The sequence below is a fragment of the Equus przewalskii genome, chromosome 17 (genome assembly GCF_037783145.1).
Source record: "Equus przewalskii isolate Varuska chromosome 17, EquPr2, whole genome shotgun sequence".
NCBI lineage: Eukaryota > Metazoa > Chordata > Mammalia > Perissodactyla > Equidae > Equus > Equus przewalskii.
In genome coordinates, this window is record NC_091847.1 from 62323609 (window position 1) to 62339895 (window position 16287).

A 16287-nucleotide genomic window follows, 5' to 3' on the forward strand; every position below is an offset into this window, starting at 1 on the left:
TAATTAACAAGACAGGAAACAAGTGTTGTAGAGGATGTGGAGAGAAGGGAACTCTCGTACACTGCTGGTGGGATTGCAAACTGGTGTAGCAATTATGGAAAACAGTACATAGACTTCTCAAAAATTAAGAATAGAACTACCATATGATCCAGCTATTCCCCTTCTGAGTATTTATCCAAAGAACACTAAAACACAAATGTGTAAAGATGTGTACACCCCTATGTTCATTGTGGCATTATTCACAATAGTCAAGACTTGGAAATATCCTAAGTGCTCATCAATGGAAGAATGGATGAAGATGTGATATATATACTAAATGGAATACTGCTCAGCTATAAAAAAAGATGAAATCTTGCCTTTTGTGACAAGGATGGAGCTTGAGAGTGTTATGCTAAGTGAAGTAAGTCAGACAGAGAAAGTCAAATACAGTATGATCTCACTCATAAATAGGACACAAAAACAACAGCAACAACAACAAATAAACACACAGATACAGAGATTAGATTGGTGCTTATCAGAGAGGAAGCAGGGAGGGAGGAGAGCAAAAGGGATGACTGGGCACATGTCTATGGTGATGGATGGTAATTAATCTGTGGGTGTTGAATATGATGTAGTCTACACAGAAATCAAAATATAATGATGTACACCTGAAATTTATATAATGTTATAAACCAATGTTGCCTCAATTTACAAAAAAAGCAAGATCAAAAAAAAGAATTATTAATTGAACAATGTTCTAACACTTGAGTTTTACAGTATATGCTAAACTTACTTTCCCATCATTTATGCCAAAATTTTGAATCTTAATACAATATTAGAAATACAGATCTTAAAAAGCTTATTAGGCAAATTCCTAGTCCCTTTTTTCTAGGGTCTCTAGAACACCCAGGCAGGACAGTAAACCAAGAGAATATACAAACATCATAGGAAAGGCAAAGGGATATTCTTGTGACTGGCAGAATCCTCATTATTTTCATGTGACCCAGGAATACATATGTATTCTGGCAGCATGCTATGAATGTTCATACTTCAACATTCCTATCAATGTTGGAATTTTTTTTACTACATTCCATATTCTTTACTAATACACATTGTATCCTTCTATTTTTTCTGTACCACATTTAATGACAGTGTCACCACTATGTTACTGAAAACTCACATAGCTTTGTGTCCAAATAAGACAGACACAAAGACCCCAGGCCCGAATTCACATGAAGAGAAAATTGATTCTAGAATGTCAAGATGACAGCTGCACTATCATTAAAACAAACTTTGATGTGAGTAGTGCAAAAGAAAATGTTTCAGTGAAACGTGTCCTCTCTCCCCTGTTTAAGGAGATTTGGTTCACTGTGTGATGGCTTTATGATGTGTCAGCTTGGCTGAACCATATCTCCCAGAATTCTCTTCCTAGAGTACTTCCAGTTAGAGTGGGCCACAGAGGATATTTTCTTGTGAGAGTTGGAGAAAAGAAGGATAACTACAGTCATTTTATACCGTGTCCACACCTTCTCCTAGTGGTTCAACATAGTGTGCCACTGTAAAGGGATTTTTATAAATATTATTAAAGTCCCTAATCAGTTGATTTTAAGTTAATCAGAAGAGATCACCCTGCACAGACCTAACTTAATCTGTAGGAAGCACTTTAAAATAAAAGAGGGCTCAGCACTTCCCTGACCAGACTCCAAGCCGTAGCTGGATCTGCAATTGCTCTGCCTTCTGCATGGATCTTCCTTCCTGGTTGCCTGTCTGTGCACAATGAGCTGTAGCTCATGCTCATGGCATTTCATACCACTCATAATCCACCCCTCCTGACTGTGGGCCCTGAGGACTTTGGGGCTGGCTTAGCCAGCCCCCACAAGTGTATCAGCCAATTCCTCATAAAAAACAAACAAACATCTATACATATATTCATTTTCCTATTGGTTCTCTTTCTCTGTTTGAGTCCTGATTAGTACACACTAGTTTAACAAAATCACAACTGAACATGGCCACATTTATAACTACTTGTTAGCTTCAATATGTTTTAGCAAACATGCCGGATAAGCTTTTTGCCTCTTAGCAGGAATTAAAAGAATAAACTATTAGACCAGGAGTCTGGCTTATAAGGAAAAGTGGTACTGCAACTGTAGACCTCAAGGTCTAACCCTGGGTTTTGTCAGGAATGGTAAATAGCTGTATGATTCACTTAGCCTCTACAATATAGTACCCAGAAGTTTTCAGGCCAAAATTTAATGGCTTCAGAGATTTATATGTGAGAGGAGGAAAGAGCAGAGATAAGAAGTGTTTTAACCCTTACCTAGTTGACTTACCCTGAAGAAGTGGTCTGATAAAGGAACCACCATAAGGGGAATTATCCTACAACATTACTGAATTTGTTTACTAGTTCTAACAGAGTTTTGGTGGAATTTTTAGGGTTTTCTATATATAATATCATGCATCTGCAAAGAGAGACAATATTATTTCTTCCTTTCTGATTTGGATGCCTTGTATTTCCCACAAAATACTGTGGTTATTTCAAGCCTTCCACATCAGCCACAGCAGACGAGGAACCTTGACCCTCTACATCCAGGCAGGCAGATACAGAAGGTGTAGATATTAGTGACGTGCCTGCCCTGATGGATTCAGATGATGATAAGATGTTCATAGATGACCCTCTTCCTTTCTCTCCTACAACCCAGTCTCTGTACCTCCCAGCAACCCCACCTCCCACAGCTCAACCTAACACTCCATCATAACCACCGTCACCTCTCAGCCTTCCACTGTGCTCGGTCTCCCCGATTCTAAGTGAAACTACGCCATACAGACATTGTTTCTACTTTATAAAGACAGTGCATTTATCATATCATTCCTGCTTTTACTATATGTTAGTGTTATTTTAGGTTTTATGTGTTATTTGGTATGATTTGGTGGGTTATTTTAGGGGTTTGGAAACACTCAAAAATGTTTCCCTTACAAATTAATGGCAATTGCATCTTCACTTTAGGCTGTTTTGGCTTAGGAAAGCTTTCATAGGAATGTTCTACTTTCAGAAAGCAGAGGAAACAAGCAAGGCATGTTTCCTTCACATTTCAATTACATTTTTTAATATTACCAATTTAGAGAAATTATAAAAATAATTATTACTATTTTTGTAATACCAATAATCATCATATAAAGATGTATTTACAAGTCTATACTCTTGTAGCAAAGCAAAAACACTTTATTATAAAACTAAACTGCTTGTGAGAGGAAATTACATTTAGAGAAAATTTTTAAATTGCACACTTTTGATAAAACATGGTGCAAGCATCTAAATACTAAAAGCTAATTTAGGCAAACCAATTACTATATTTTCCTACTACTAAACAAGAAAAGGAAAAAACCTGGGAAAATAAGTTTAATAAGCTATTCTCCAACACCCTAAAATCTTCCATTGTAAGGATTGTTTTTCAAGACATAACTGTTTTTACATAATTAAATACCTAGAAGAATAATGGTTTCAATGATTACCAGGTTACCCAAGGCAAACACAATAATTTAAAATGAGAACAAATCTAACACATGTATTTCCAATATTCAGACCCATCAGAGGCTAATAAGATCAAATTTAAAATGAAGCACCTATGTAAATGAGGGCACATGGAATATTAAATGCTAAATGACAAACTTTCTCTGAATTTTCTTATTTATAACTTAAAGAAAACATTGTATCTTCAAGATCTCAGAAAGAAACAATGGCTCTGATGGCCTCTTAAACTTGGCCCAAATTACTCTCTTTTCCACATGCGCTCCCTAAGTCAAAATGAAAATATTAACAGCACATCCTTCTGAGTCCATAACTGAAAATAATTTTATTATTACTTTTTGTATAGATATCAAACAAATTTAGAAGCAATACTTACAAGTCAGTTAAGATCTTTAACAAGGTTAAACAGGAGAGAGGGGGAAATTCACCTAAAGAATCTTAGTAAATATAGCATTAAATAATTTTACTGAGTAGAAAGTACATATCATTTGTGTGAATAAGTGAAAATGGGTTAATTTATTAAACTGTTAAAAAGAATTGTTCAAGTTGTTCAAATTGTTTCAAATTGTTCCACAAAACAAAACCCAACTGTTTTCTGTATGTAGACAATATATCTAAAAGTGATTTAGAAGGATTTAAAATAAAGAGACAGGCAATGGTATGACAAATACATGCAACCACTAGTACAACATGAGTGAGCTCCTAATATCAGACAACATAGAATTCTGACAAAAGCCTCAAATAAGGGAGAGAAGAATTGAGAGGGGTTTTTTTTTAATTTTTTTTTTAAAGATTTTATTTATTTTCCTTTTTCTCCCCAAAGACCCCCGGTACATAGCTGTATATTCTTTGTTGTGGGTCCTTCTAGTTGTGGCATGTGGGACTCCGCCTCAGCGTGGTTTGATGAGCAGTGCCATGTCCGCGGCCAGGATTCGAACCAACGAAACACTGGGCCACCTGTAGCAGAGTGCGCGAACCTAACCACTTGGCCACGGGGCCAGCCCCGAGAGGGTTTTTTTCTGCAGAATGTTTACTGAAGTCTTTTTATTCCCACTTTCATTACTTTTGAAACCATACTAAAGATAAAACTTTTCTGAAACTGTTCACTAGTTAGGTAAAAAAATTAAGCAAGCAAGCAAACAAACAAAGAAAAGCCCCATAACTGATAAGCTCCTTCCTGAAATAACCCCGTGATCCCCTGCAATGCTAATACAAACGACCAGCTGGCAGAAGATGATAAGGATGTTAATATGTCTAATTGTTGCTTATTCTGAACATTTTACACTAGAATAGTTATAATGCCAACTACATGGAAAGGTGACAATTATTCCATGTTAACATAACCAAATTTCTCTTAATTAAATACTAGAAGGATAAAAAAAGTAAAGAAATGATATAACAAGAATTAGAGGCACTTTATTTAAATAAATGCTTATTGTTTAAAAAAATTGAAAAGAACAACCACATTTCTATGGTGATTGCACTTACCGTAACAAATGTGTTTATGAAAAAAATTTTAACTCGGTGTCAGTTTCAGTCTAATGAGTAGAACAGATCCAAGTTACATGCATGAAAGCATTATATTCTCTTAAGCTCTACGATTTGATGGAAAATTGATGGAAGACTTGAGTTACAACATTAAATCTCCCACTATTCTAATTTGTAATTTTGAAAGATTTAATTTTGCTGATCGCTCCTTATTTGCAAAATAAAACTATTCATTTAAATGATGTCCAATAACATTTCCTGTTCTAACATTTTGAAGGGTTTTCACATTTTAGAATCTTCTATTGAAATATAAATGCTCATAATCCATAATTTTGGGTCACTTTCAAATTTTCCTTCCTTACATTCACAACGCACATATTATGTATCTTATATATTTACATAAGCAAAATATCTAAACTATACATGTATAATTTTAAAAAATTTGCATAAAGTAATACTCTTGCTAAATCTGAAAGACCCTATTTTCTATTCTTTTCTCTTTTGTTTAATGTTTAAAATTATCACCTTGAGGGGCCAGCCAGGTGGTATAGTGGTTAAGTTCACACACTTCGCTTTGACGGTCCAGGGTTTGCTGGTTCGGATCCTGGGCATGCACCTACGCATGCTGTGGCAAGCATCCCACATATAAAGTAGAGGAAGATGGGCACAGATGTTAGCTGAGGGCCAATCTTCCTCAAAAATATATATGTATATATTGCCTTGATCTGCTGAGGTAATTTCACAAGTTACTAACAATTTTTGATCATCCTCTTAACAAAATAACTACATTTTTATGCAGATCAATAAGCCCTGTGCTTTGTTTAATCTGCAGATACTGATAGGTTTTATAAGCATGAGTGAATGAAGGCTGAACAGTCACAATTAAATTATTCTGATGCAGTCAAAGAACGTATGCAACAAAGGTACCACTACTTATATAATGATGTACCCATTCATTAAACAAATAAATGAATAAGAGAGAGGAATGACAAGTTATAACAGTTTCTTATTATTCCATAGCTCATGTTCTTAACATCGTGTGGGAAAACAATAATTTAGGGGTTAAAAACACGGGGTGCTACCTAAAAGAAGACAGTGTCTTAGAAGTATTAGAAGTGTCTTAGTGTATTAGAAGAATCACTGTTCAGAGAGGAATGCCGAAAAAATACAAAAAAAACCCTCTAAAACCAGAGATATGCTGAAGTAAACATTGGCAATGTCCATTTAAGCAGTGACCAAGAAAAAAGAGATAATTGATTCACTCATTTACTAATGTGGTATTTATTGAATACCTCTTATTGAGTCTTTTCTACTTAATAATCATAACTGGGCACTGATCTAGCTATTGTAGAGTGTGCTGAACAAGACAAACAAAAATCTTCCCTAAAGAATTTTCACTTTATTGTGATGAGACAGACCCATGTCTTCCCGTGGTCTTCCCTCTGCACCTGTGTCCTCATCTCCTCTTCTCGTGAGGACACCAGCCATATTAGATTAAGGCCTGTCCTAATTACCTCTTTAAAGACTCTCTCTCCAAATACGGTCACATTCTGAGGTACTGAGGGTTAGGATTTCACCATATGAATTCTAGATGGATACAATTCAGCCCTTGACAGAGCCCAAGGTTTTTCTGGTGGCTGATCGTGTATGCACCTGCTGCCTGGCACGTATCAAAATTCCAGACTCCTAGATAGAAAGCATGTGTCCAGCACAAACTACATTGATTTTACAAACAGTCTAGGCACGGTGAGCCAGTGTTATCAGTTCATAAATGGGTCAACTGCTGAATTCCCATATACTAGTCAAGAGAGAACCATGTGAATAGGCTTCTCTAAAAGAGAGCCATCTCTGGCCTACTGTAGTAACTCTTTTGGACACAATCACCTGACAAGTTCAAGATTATTTTTAATTAGTGATGCATTTTAGGCCTAAGACATACATATGTTTATTATGATTACTAAATTTTGCTTGGATTTTTAAAGGATATAAAAATTATAATATTTTGCAAGTTAGTCCATAATAAGCAACTTGGCCACTACTTTCTTTTTACTCATCCCCTAAACTCATATAATTTTAAAAATAATATAAAATTATCCAGTGGTTTTGCTTAAAGTTGCTTAAAAATAACAGAAAATTATCCAATGATTTTGCTTAAATTTGCTGAACAGTTTCAAAATACAAAATTAAAAATACAGAGCATAAAAATTGGGGTAAAAGAATCTCTATTGTCTCTGAAACAAATAAAAAAAATTAGAAAAACTATTTTTAGCCATTATTTGAAACCACAACCTGTAAGAGAGATCTATCCAGGATAGAAAGAAGACACAAACAGCGGGCATGTACCTTATCAAATCTCCGTTTGGGGGAGGATAACCTAGTGTAACTGCTTTGAAGGAAACATGACAATATCTATAAGAAAAAAAAGAAATCAACGTACCCTTTAATCCAGAAATCTACGTAAAAGGATGCTTATTATAAAACTTTTGTAGCAGAAAAAAATCTAAAAATTCGTAAATAGAAGATTGGTTAAATAAATTACGATAATTATATTAAATACTATATAGATGTAATTAAAACCAAATTAAATCACAGTGTGCTCATATGGAATGATCTTGAAGATATATTGCTCAGTGAAAAATGTAACATGTGAAACTCTGAACACTAAACGCTTCATAAGATATGTCTGCATGTGTATAATGATACACAGCCTACTGTTGCTTGCTTCAGGGTTAAGAGTCTTAGTATCTAGGAATAAAGGTGAACTATTTTAGTTTTTATTGTTTAGATTTTTACCTACACATGTTATTACTTTACCAATATAAAATTCTGCCTCCTGTGCTTCTAAGGGACACCGAAATGATTAAATCAATTAATAGAAGGATGATATTTCAGAAGGGCTATCATAGAAATCAATATATCTTGGAATTTAAGATAATACAAGCGGTCAGACTGATAACGCAGACTCACAGAACTCAGTGATCTTACCCAGCATCAAGCTTTCCTAATAATTTCAAGGTACATGTACTCATGAGGCACAGATAAAACAGAGAGGCCCAGGCCCTCTAGGGCAGTTCCTCAAGCCCTGTCATCCATATCAGATGCACTTGGGCCCAAGTGAAAAGATGAGGTTTCTATGAGGTTTGAAGTTAGCTCACTTTTATAGAGTTACTGAAGCAGGTTCTTTTTTGCCTGCTGCCTGGAAAGCCAAACAAGGAGAGGATGAGATTGCAGCACAAAGAGGGTCTAATCACAAGGTAGACAAGTGAGGAAGTGAGAGAATGAGTCTCAGATCTGCTTCCTCGAAAATGGGGACTCAGGGCTATTTATGGGGTAGGGGAATAAGGTGGTCTGAAATGTGGAGGTAAGTGATTGGAGGTGAGGAGAGGTGAGGTAATTGATGATCTGAGCAAGCGTAGTCAGACTTCATGGCTCTTCATAGCATGCATGTTCACAAAATGGTGGTGTTAGCATAATCGGAGGGTGGAGTTTTTAGGCTCTTGATGTGAAAAGGTCACTTAGCGGACATCTGCATGGCCCCAGTTGATGAGTTGGTGGTCTCAACCAGCCTGATGTGGACAAGGGGTTCTAATTCCTGGAAAACAGCTCAAACACCTATTACCATGGTGACCCAGGTGCCAGGCAGATGTTCTCTACAGGAACCTAGTGGGAGTCAGATAGCATATTGCCCAAACAGCACGGTTAACAATGGGTGGGTAAACAGCTAAAAGCTATAATCAGCAATTGCAAAAGGGAAAAAAAAATTAATCCCTAGCTACTTAATCATCAATAGCTAACCATTTGCAGGTTTCAATAGAAGGACCAGTTAGGTTAGGAGACATTTATATTTTATATGGAGAGGGTTACATAGACTACATAACATTTTTCAACTAGCCATTATGTAGAAGTCTATGTATTCAAGTTTGTTTACCATATGCAGTTCTAGACAATTAGGTACATCTTGCTAAAGCATTCCATAGAAAGACTCTTGCTAGCAAAAATCTTTGTTGCTGTTGTGCTGGTAAGTTTGTCCTTGGCGTGTTTATAAGTGGATGAGTTCAGGCCACTTGCCTCTTTCTTTCCCTGGACCTAGTAAATGGAAAGATTGTATTACAGACCTGCAACTTCACTTTTTCCTTTCCAGATGACAAGGATAAGCTGCTATGGACATGTTGATCAAATATATTTACCTTAGAATGAGAGAGGAAGTTACCTCTTAAGAACCAAGAAAGAAATTAGTATTTAATTCATGATGTGGTGAATTTACCTTCTTCTGTATTAAGCACAGAAAATTACTAAAATTGATAAATAGATGAATGGGATCATGACAAATTATTGAAGTATGTAAAGTAGTTTAGAGATTCTATCTTTAACATCTGAGATAGAATCAAGGAGAGAACTCAGTATATCAATCCTTTTATAACCCGCCCCTCATGCCTCTTTCAGGCTCTGTCATAGTCATAATGGTGCATAGTACAGATGACAAAGATACACCCATGTAGTAGTTTTACTGTTGGTTTTCTATTATTCTCCCTAGTTTTATACTAGTGAAGTCCAAGAAGAGAAGCACATATGTAGATAGTTTTTCAAGATCTAAGAGGAGGGGAAGTGAAGGAAGGTGGTCAAAAGGTACAAACTTCCCATTATAAGATAAATAAGTACTAGGCATGTAATGTACAACACGATGACTATAGCTAACACTGCTGTCTGATACACAGGAAAGTTGGTAACAGAGTAAATTCTAACAGTTCTCATCCCAAGGAATTTCTTTTCTTGCTTTGCTTTTCTTTTTTTCTATAGGAAATGATGGATGCTAACTAAACTTACTGTGGTAATCTTTTCAAAATAAGTGTAAATCAAACCACTATGCTGTATACCTTAAACTTTCACAGTCATGTATGTCAATTATCTCAATATCACTGCAAAAAAATTTAAGACATAAGAAATAATTTTATTTTAAAAATGATGGAAAGAAAGGATAATTGTTTCCTGGTTAAGAATCTCTTAGATCTCAGCAAATTTCAAAGCTTTATGATGGCGGGCAAATTAATTTCTCCAAACCCAAATTTCCTCTTTGTAAATGGAGACTGTAATAACTATCTCTCAATGTTAATGAAAGGATTTCATGATACATACCTTGCTGGCTGCCTACCACAGTGAACGGTACAGAATAAGCATTAGTTACCTATTGCTACGTAACAAATTGTTCCAAAATTTAGCAGCTTAAAACAACAAATGTTTAGTATCTCACAGATCCTGAGCCTCAGGAACTGGGCCCAGCTTAGCCTATGCATCTGGCTCAAGGTTTCTCACAAGGCTGCAATTAAGCTGTTGGCCCAACCACAGTTCCTTGATTAGTAGAGCAAAAATACTCATATTGCTGGATAATATTTTCCAACTATTTTTCAAACATTTTTTCCCCAAACACACCAAATGTATACAGCATACTCCCATTAATAACAGTGATTGGGGTTATGGGGGCAATGTAGTCCAACAATTAAAATGACAAGAAATAATTCTATAATAACCAGAAAGGCCATTTCCTCAATGTCTCAATGATTTTAAGCTAGAAGACATGGTGCTACTGGAACACTGGGTTCTTATTGTACTCCAGGATAGACATCAAGAAAGACAACAAATAGGAGTAGAAAAGTAAAAGTTTTTTAGCTTGTGCACAGGAAAGGCACAAGGGAGCTGGTGCGGAAAGTAAAGGGCAGGCAACCCGCTCGTTATGGAGCAGGACTGTGGGGCTTTTATTAGGCAGAAGTTGGGGAGGAGTGCCTTGTCATGGCACTTAGAGGTGGGGTTTTACTTGCGCCTGCGCTGTCATGTAGCATGCTATTACATGTGACTCAAGTATTATTAGCATGCTAGCTCTCCACCCCTGGGTGTGATTTTTAATATGCTAATGGGACTAGGGTCACCTTCAGTGGACTCCTGCGTGCTAGGGCGCATGCGTAAACAATGGAAAGTCCAGAGGCTGCAGAATGTGGACCTTGGTAACCTCTGTCTGATTCTCCTAGCTTGCAGATGGGTTAGGGCCAATCTTGTTAGGTCAGGGGCCTTGCAGATGGCCCTATCTCATTAGACTGGTTCCTGTCTCAATGGTACAGCAGTCGGTACTACACTGACCTGGGGAAGACTGCCTATCATTTAAATTAATTGTCTCTATTAATGTCACTCAATCAAAGTAATGCTAATAATAAAACTATCATCGATTGGGCATCTCTACGGGCAGTGCATTTTGCTGTTTTTATCAATTTAACTCATGTAACAATCCTATGAGATAAGGATTATCATTATACTAATTTTAGAGATGAGGAAACTAAAGCCAAGAGTTGAAATAAATAGGATTTAAACCCTAACTCCGCAGTATTAATATTGCGCCATTTATTCCTAATGCCTCTTGCTACCAAGGAATTTTTCCCACCTGTGATGTGTTGTATGACTGGTTACCTTAAATTTTATGCTACCCTCCTTTGAAAGCTTAAACCAGAAATATGTTTCAACATTACTGTTTACATAATATTTCACTACGATTTGTTTGTGCCATAACCTAAAATATATATTGAATATACATGAATAAAGTTCCCAATCAATATTTAATTTGGTCGCTTTCTTTCTGCATGGTCTGAACCACTTAACAAATCAGGAATCTGAATTAAGTGTCAGCTTTTCATCATCATTAAGATAAATATATGTTTTAAAAACAATGCAAGCAGAATGCAAAGTTTTTAAATGGGTGGGATATTGTCAAAGAGATATACCATACATTATGAAAAGATCCTGTGTGGTCCTTACTAGATTGTGAGTGTGTGTGTGTGTGTATGTGTATGCTATTTAGCAGTGTCTAAAGGGTAATCAAGAAATACTGAGCAGCCTGAATGCCTAGCACAGCTCTGGGCACCACTGAACCAGGAGATTCAAGCAACATAACTCCCATCAGAGGCACCCAGAATCTTACTGGGGACATAAGACCCACAGAGAGCCATCAAGTAATGAGAGAGATAAGGGCCAGGCAATAAAAAATCAGGTGCTAATTTGTTCTGCAATAGAGGCAGGACAGTACTAAGGATAAAATTTCTCTTACTAGATTTTTAATATAAATTTTCATTTCTCTTTTGTAAAGATGATAATTATTAGAAAAAAATCTAAAACATCAGCAAACAAGTTATTTTACAGAAATATGGAAAAATAATTACTTTACATTTGATAAACTACATATCATCAGAGGATCGTTTACTTTAAAATTTCAGTCAGATTTGTCAGCAACACAAGGAGCAGTGCTTAATCAGAGGTAGTAACTAAACAGAAGGTAAGCTTTTGCCTGGCAGAAATAGACTACTTCAGGGACTACGGGTGAGTGATAATCATTTATGCTTTTTGCCTACTCTTACTGAATCAATTATGGCAGGTTACATAATTTCATCCTATCTCTGTAGGTTCTGGGATTGATTGTTTAGAAACCACATACATCAGGATGATTCTGATGTCTATATTTTTGTTATTACTAGACAGATTCTTATTTTGAACCCTCTGTCTAATCAATATCCTAATAAAGCCTTTTTGACACGTCAATATATCAATCTTACCCCATCAGCAGGATGTTCTGTAACATTTTGCACTTGGTTGAATGGTGTCCCTCCAAAATTTATGTCTACTTAGAACCGCAGCCTGTGAAATTATTTAGAAATAGAGAATTTACAGATGTAATCTGGTTAAGATGAGGTCAGACTGGATTAACTAGTGGGCTCTCATCCAATGATTGGTGTTCCTATAAAAAGAGGGAAATCTGGATACAGAGACACACACAGAGGGAAGACAGCCATCTGAAGGTGGAGGCAAAGACTGGAGTGATGTATCTACAAGAAAAAGGAATGTCAAGGATGCCAACAATCACCACAAGCTTGGAAGTAGTAGGAAAGGATCCTCTCATAGAGTCTTTGGAGAGAGCACAGCCTTCCCAATACTTGATTTTGGACTTCTAGCCTGCAGCACTGTGAGAGACTAAATATCAGTTGTTTTAATCAGTTTAATCAGAACTACTTTGTGGTTCTTTGTTATGATAGCCCCAAGAAACTAATATACTCTTATAGTCCTATGTTAGAAGTCTCTGAAGGGATTTACATTACTCTGCCCTTTATTCTATCTACCTATACCTATTTTATAGCCTATAACTGCAACTGGGTGAGCATTTCACCTTAAATACTATATATTTGAATATCTCTATTTCATTTCCTGTTTTATTTCTCAGGCATTTGTTTAGATTGCACATTGCAATCATTACTATACATTTCTGGAAAGAAATATTAAAACCTTTCAAACTTTTTGCCGTTTTAAAATGGTTATGCCATTTCCAGGTTTCTTAGTTTCAGTCTATTCTATTTTCAGTACGGTCAGTCATGCACCACATAAGGACGTTTCTGTCAATGATGGCCTACATATAGGATGGTGGTCTTGTAAGATTAGTACCTTACAGCCTAGGTGTGTAGTAGCCCATTCCATCTAGATTTGTGTAAGTACACTCTATGACGTTTGCACAATGACAAAATTGCCTAAGGACACATTTCTCAGAATGTATCCTTGTTGTTTAGCAACATATGACTGTATTTCTATTAAATTATAATCTAATTGGCCCCCTTTGTAGTAAGTTTAGGCATACTCTATGTGAGGACTGCTCTTATAACTGTTACATGAATTACTATTACTGCAATATAATATTGAGAATATTTTCTGATGACTTTATTAATATCAATGATTATAAATTTTAAGGTTCAGTTATCAAATTTGGACAACATAAATTTAAGAAAGTAAAGAAAATTAATTTTTAATAAAATTTTTCCTTTTATTTCTAGTAAGAAATCTTGCTTAGGAAGAAAAATAAGGCTATTGGAAGAGTGTTGGTCTACCAAATATTAATAAAAGAGGGTATTATAAAGAGTTATCCCTATTAATATCCCCTATTGTTATAGAATATATGTCAAAGACTAGGTGAAGCACAAATAATTGAATGAACCCTTAAGCATTCAAGAAAGTAAGGAGGTAAATATAATTGAATAAGTTAAAGATAAATACAATCAGGAAAATTTATAGCTAGATTGAATCCATATAAGATTACATTAATTGAATACAGTGTTTAAAGAGAGTAACTGAAATCAGAATGTTTTTCCCAAACTAAAACGATCAACTTCTATTTTCCAGGTTCAGAATTTAATTCATTAAATTAATTTAATTAATTCATTAAATTAAATTAAAGTAAACAAAGAATGAAGATCTGTGATGGTTAATTTTATGTGTCTACTTGGGTGACCACAGTGCCCAGATATTTAGTTAAACATTATTCTGAAAGTTTCTGTGAGAGTCTATATTGAATGAAGTTAACATTTAAATCAATGGACTTTGAGTAAAGCTGATTGCTCCCCATAATGTGTGTGGGCCTCACCCAATCGGTTGAAGGCCTTAATAGAACAAAACTGACCTTCACTGAGCAAAAAGGAATTCTCCCAGCAGATCTCATTGTATTGAAATGCCACTCTTCCCTGAGTCTTCAGCCTCTTGGCCTATTCCATGACATTACAGACTTGCCAAGCCTCTACAATTCCATGAACCAGCTCCTTAAGTCAATCCTTGTCTCTGTCGCTGTCTCTCCCTCTCTCTCCACACACAAAAACACACACATACATCCTGTTTATTTGCTTCTTTGGAGAATCCTAATACAGGATCATAAATATCTTAGGTTTCATTTCTTAACCAGACATGAGGAGGTAGTAAACCCCAAGCATTTGGATCTTCTACTCATAGTTCCATTGAGAAACAATAAATAAAAATGAAGAGGAATTGGGAGTACAGCAACAATTACATGAGCTAGGGATCTGAGCTGCAAATAGACAATATATAAAAAGGTTTGGTATCCAAGTTGAAGAAAATAGGACAGGAGCCAGAGAATTCTAAGTAAACTAGGAGAGGAAATACAATATCAGGTCACAGATGCCGCTGGATTAAAATGTTACCACTGGTAATGTGACTGGAAATTAGCCACTGCCCAGTCTTTGCGGTCCTTTACTGTCCAAGAGTATTTGTGTTAATTCCTTTTCAGGATACAAAGTCACATGCCTGTGACCTTGCAGCCAGGACATGTAGGATAGAAATTTGTGCCTCATCTGTGGTTTCAGTTAAAAGTGGAGTTGAATGCCTACCAAGATTCAGATACGCAGAAGTTTCCTCAAATTAGAAGGGTGATTGTTACCCACAGAATTAAAGTTTGATTATCAAACTCAAGTTGAGTTCTACTTCCTGTAAAGAGACAGCCAGAGGGACAAGATTTACCCTCCTGAAACCCACATGATATAGCTAAAAAACATACAAAATGTATGAAGCAACAGTTTTCAAGCCACTGGACATTAGGCAATGCAGGACAATCACCTCAGAGAGACATTGTCTGTTTGGAGAAACCAAAAAGTGAAGCATACTATTGCCCCTGCTTACCGACTTGAGAGAGTTTCCATACCACGGTGTCTCCCACACCTAGGGAGACCAACATGGTAGAGTGTGTGGGACAGAGAACTAGGGAGACGAGAGCTGCATAAGACAAGAATTCCCAAGATGCGCAGAGGGTCATCTTTGTGTATTCTTTGCCCATTGGTCAGCAGGCATGTATGACAGAACTGGCAGGTGCCAGGGAAAGAACCTCTCAAAAGGATTTGAAATAGTGCTGGGCACTGACAACAGAGCTGGAAATAATAGTGCCTTTTCCTACCAGCCAGACTAGAAAATCTTTTGATCGATGAGGCATTCCACAGAGTACACAGAAGGGTCTCACCTCAGGATTAATAATAATTAGGCCTAGACTGAGACTATTCTTGTCCTTTCTGACAAATCTTAAAGGTAAGATCCAAAAGGAACAGTTTCCTAATAACTTTAGAAGGAGCTGATTCCAGCTCCCTGCCTTCAGTCTTCCAGCTGAAGTTCCAAACGTCACAGAGCAGACAAGCTGGTTCCTCTACGCCTCGTCTGAATCCCTAAACAACAGAAACTACGAGAGATAATAACTGATTATTGTTGTTTGAAGCCTAACAGTTTTGGGGATATGTGTTACTTAGTTATAGATAACTAATACAACTTGGTTTTTAGTTCATGGATCTCTCAATTAATAAAGGTAGTATCCAAGGAGGCCTTAGACATGACTGTACATCGCCAGATACTGAACTTTAAGCTTAATAACATCATTGAATGAGACTTTTGGTAGCCTTAGGAGGGGTAATAAATCACAGGGGTCAGAGAATGAACTGTGACAATTT